The 4,348-nt window shown below is 56.0% G+C and overlaps 1 long non-coding RNA gene across 1 annotated transcript; it reads left to right on the top strand.

The window, feature by feature from the left end:
• The first annotated feature begins 377 nt into the window (after positions 1–377).
• On the top strand, positions 378–4,098 carry LOC129626060 (uncharacterized). Its single transcript, XR_008701735.1, has 3 exons — positions 378–1,370; positions 2,079–2,182; positions 3,678–4,098. It is a non-coding gene; the product is annotated as an uncharacterized LOC129626060 (long non-coding RNA).
• Positions 4,099–4,348: the final 250 nt, after the last annotated feature.

The raw sequence follows: 4,348 nt of genomic DNA, 5'->3' as shown, positions 1-4,348 counted from the left end.
TGACATATAATTATTTTTCTGTCTATTCTCTGTAGCCGCCTCCCTGATGAACTCCAAAGGAGGGGAGTTCATGGGCTTTCCTGGAGACAAGGTGCCGACTAATGGGGGAACTTCAGGCACTCAGGCTGGTGGTGGAGGTGGGGAAGGGAAACTCTCCTGGAGTCCTGAGGTTACAGTCGTGTGATACCAGCAGGCTGGGAAGGACGCGGATCTCCTCCTTAGAGGTAAAGAAATTAGTAAGAGACGCTGTTCTAAACACTTGATATATGTCGCTCACATCTTCCCAGCAGGTCCCTTGGCCTTTACCCCGTTATAAGGGCCGTAACTCAAGCACCTGGATCTCAGGCTGCTGAGACTGCAGCCCATACTGGGGCCACCTCCCCACTGCCCTCCCTCCTGCAGTCTGTCTCCGGGGGCCCCATGCTCAGCTCAGGGGGTGAATTAAGGAGTCAGGGCTGTCTTCCGGGCTGTGTGACCTATGCAGTTCCGTAGGGATCTGTGCTCAGAAGAGCTTGTGATTAGCTTAAGGCTCTGCTGTTACAGCCTTCAAATTCGTAATAATTTTAAATAAAGGGCTCTACATTTTTATTCTGCAGTAGGCCCTACAGATTATGAAGGTGGTTTTGCCACCTTGCCATCATACTAGCCAACCTTAGGATCCAGCCCCTTTGCTTTGATTGGTGGATGTTAACTCACGTCTGGCCAATGAGATGCAAGCGTTGTGCTCTGGGGCCTTCTGGGAAAATCTTTTCTCCATGGAAAGAGACGGCGTCCTGGGGAGTGTTTATTTTCTCTCTGTGGCCCTTGCCTTCCTTTGAATTTTGAGCACTTGGATACTCCTGTCCACACTTCCTGCTACTACCCTGATCCAGATAATTTGTTTACCGCAAACGTCCTGGGCTTCTCCCTAGTCTCCCAGCTCCCACGCTCCCCTTACCACCCCTCCCCACAACTGTAGCCAGAGAAATCCTATCAGATCCGTCAGGTCCTGTCCCTCCTCTCTCAGACCCTCCAGGAACTTCCCACCCCTCTCTGAGTGAAAGCCCAAGACACTACACCCGCTGCAAGGCTGCTGTAGATCCCTGGCTGGCCCGCTCCCTGACCCCCTGCCTTGCCTCTCTCCATCTTCACTCTGCCCCTGCCACTCTGGCCTCAGTGCTCCTCAGGGAGGAATCAGCTGTTTGCACGAGCTGGGCCTTCGCATGAGCTCTTCCCCAGGAATCCCGTGGCTCCCGCCCCTGCTCTTTAGGGTCCCCTTCACGAGTCAGGCCGAGCCGAGCCGAACAGTGAGCCTGGGCTGGGACCCCGATGACTCAGCGGAGCCCCTGCCAGCCATGGCCCTCTTGCTCCAGGATTCTCCTTGACTGGAGGTAAGGAAGTGCTGGGAGTTGGTACCTTCGCCAGTTTCATCTCCTGTTATTGCAGCTCGATTCCTCGCACAGGGGCAGTGGTTGGGATTTGAGTGCAGGGTCGCAGCTGGGGTGTGGTCCAGGGGCAGTAATGGGCTGTAATGGAGAGGGGAGGTCGGAGGCTCCTCTCCCTGAGTCCCTGTCACAGCCTTCGGCCCTTGTCCCTTCCCACCCAGAAGTTTCGAGGGGCTCCGGCGAGGGGTCCGGTCCCAGAAGCCCATTCCCTCCTGGGCAGGCTTCAGCCAGCCTCTGCCCAGCACTCAGGAGGGCACTGCCCCATCCTCTCTGCTGTTTCTTCCAGCACTTTCCAGGCCCAGGTTCCCAGTGCAGAGCGACCCCGGCGTCCTTCCTGGGGTCCATCCCTGCTGCTTTGGCTTCAGCCTCCAGATCTTTCCAGATCCTTTAACCATGTCCCCTCTCTCCATCAAAGCCTCTCCATCCTCTGCCCCCTCTTCTGGCCCTGCTGAGGGTCCCTGGGTAACAGGGAGCTGCCCTCAGTCAACTCTGTGCTTCCCCAGAGCCCCCCAGGACTGTGGGGGTGACACATGATGGGGAGGAGGTGGGCTGTCCTGGGGACAGGACCCCGCAGACGCGCTGTGGGGAGGATGGCCAGCCCTGCGGGGGCCGCACAGACTGGCCACTCTCCTTCCTGGCTTTTGGCCCAAACAGCTCTGAGGAAAAGAGTGCGGGAAGACCCTGGCGGGTGGGACTTGTTTTCGCTCTGACTGGAGGACGATGGAGCTGCAGGCTGCAGGGGACCGGCCCTTCTGGAGGTGGGGGTGGGGGGCTCGGATGCGGGTGGCGGGGCTGCCCTCCATCTTTCCCGCACCCGCTGGGAGGGAGCTGGCGGGGGTCCTGGTGCTGTTGCTTGGGGGGCCCGTGGGAGGGGCTGCCAAGTCTGTGTCCTGTCTGCGGCCAAGCCAGACCAGGGTCCTGTGTGCAGAGCCTCAGCTGTGCCAAGGGGCGGGACCACCCTGCCTCCCTCCCCCATGAACCCCTCCTCTGTTCCACGGGTCTGACTCAGTGGCAGCATCCAGAGTGTCTGACCCTGTCTGGTGGACATGAAGGACATCTAACCTCTTTCCTCCCAGTTAACAGAGGAGCAGGATCCCTGTGCCTGTCTGAGACTGAACAGTCGATGTGATGTTCTGAGTTAACTGAACACCTAACAGGTGCTGGGCTCGGTTCCCACGTGTATGTCACCTCCTTGACTCCTCCCAGCAGATCCGAGAGGGGCACTGTGATCGCCGTCCTCCTGCTGTGGAGATGGGGGGGGTTGCTGGAGGGTTCCCTCAGGGTCATGGGGCTCAGGGACACCAGGGGTGGGGTTTGGGCACACGGCATCCTCACCCCCAGGTCTGCCTGCAGCTGGCGGAACGAGAGACGCTGCCCCTGAGAGTGGGATCTGTTAGAGAGGAAAGCCTCAGGGTGATTCCATCCTGGGGGGCTCCTGCTATATAAAAAGTGAAGAAATGGCAAAACAGGGTTTTGAAAACCATGGACTGGCTGAAATGTTGACATGAACAAATGAATAGCCATCTTATACTATTCACAAAATGAGAGCTGCATTGATTAAAAACAACCACACTGATTCCAGGTGTGCTGAGACATGAGGACCAGGACAGACAGACAAGTGAAGACGTAGGTGATTCAGTGCTTGAACTTAGTGGCCTGACTTCCTGGGTTCAAATTCCTGGGCAAGTGACTTGGTTTCTGTGCCTCAGTCTCCCTGTCTGTAGCATGGGCTCACGGCCATGTGCTCCTCCCGGGGCTGGTGTGGGTCTTGGCTCATGAGCACAGGTAAAGCCTGTGATCAGCACCGGGTCACAGAACTGCCCAGGAAGCCGCGATGGCTATTTGGCAGCATAGCCCACAGTTTCTTTGACTCAAGACACAGCCTCATTTGAGGCAACTCCAAGAGTCTAAGATTCAGGCCTTTTGTGGAGGTGAAGCCCGGGCCTGGGATAGGCTGGGGCCCTGGGGACTGGGGATGAAATGTGTTCATTTATTTTACAAAGAGGTGAGTTTATCTGCATTTTCCACCTGAATGCTCCAGGGAAACATTTGTGAGGATGCTGTTCCCAAAATAACCCGTGATTTCATTTGAGGAGCTAATTAGGCGGAATCAATGAGGTTTATTCAAAGGAGGGTCCATTCCAGACCAAGAGGCATGGAGATCAGAGGAGGAAGACTGCTTGGCTGAATGCAAAGTGGGTGAAGGGTTGTGTGACCACACAGCCTCTACCCATGGGTGTCATCTCCCTCCAGCCTCCAGGAACCGAGGATGCAAGCCTGTGCTGCTCCCACACTAGCACTTCCGGTGGACACCCTCTTCCAGTGGCAGAGAGTGTAGAACACACGGCCCCTGGGTATCTGCACCCCACAGGCTGCCCCAGCCCTCAGGTCCCCTCCAGAGACCCAGGGTGACGTCAGCAGGAACTGGAAATGAGTCAGAGGGGCCTTGGTTCAGATTCCACCTCTGCCACTTACTGGCTCTGTGGTCCTGGGTATATGCATGACCACTCTGAGCCTCAGTTTTCTTATTTGTAAAATGGGAATAAATAAAAGCATTTCCCTCCCGGGCTAGTATGAGGCCTGAAAAAGTTCTGTTCAAGTGCGTTTGTAACAAGTCCCTGCCACATCGTCCCTGCTCAGGGGATGCGGCTGTTTCTGTTATTTCCTCCTTTGTAAAGTGGAGAAGAATAATTACCACACGGATATTTGTCATACACATTGTATACATTGTACGACTGAGCACAGTGCCTGGGCCATGGAGGAGCTCAGCAAATGGGGACGGTTCTCCCCTTGGGTTCTGGATCTGTCTGAACACTTGATACACAGTCAGGTGGGCTGGGTTTTGCTGCCTAACAAGCAGTCTCCTGAGCTAAGAGGCCTGAACCATCAAGGCTGATTCCTTACTCAGACTGCAGGTCCCCAGA

The sequence above is a fragment of the Bubalus kerabau genome, chromosome 13 (assembly GCF_029407905.1).
Source record: "Bubalus kerabau isolate K-KA32 ecotype Philippines breed swamp buffalo chromosome 13, PCC_UOA_SB_1v2, whole genome shotgun sequence".
Lineage (NCBI taxonomy): Eukaryota > Metazoa > Chordata > Mammalia > Artiodactyla > Bovidae > Bubalus > Bubalus kerabau.
This window is presented reverse-complemented; position numbering and strand designations above follow the sequence as displayed.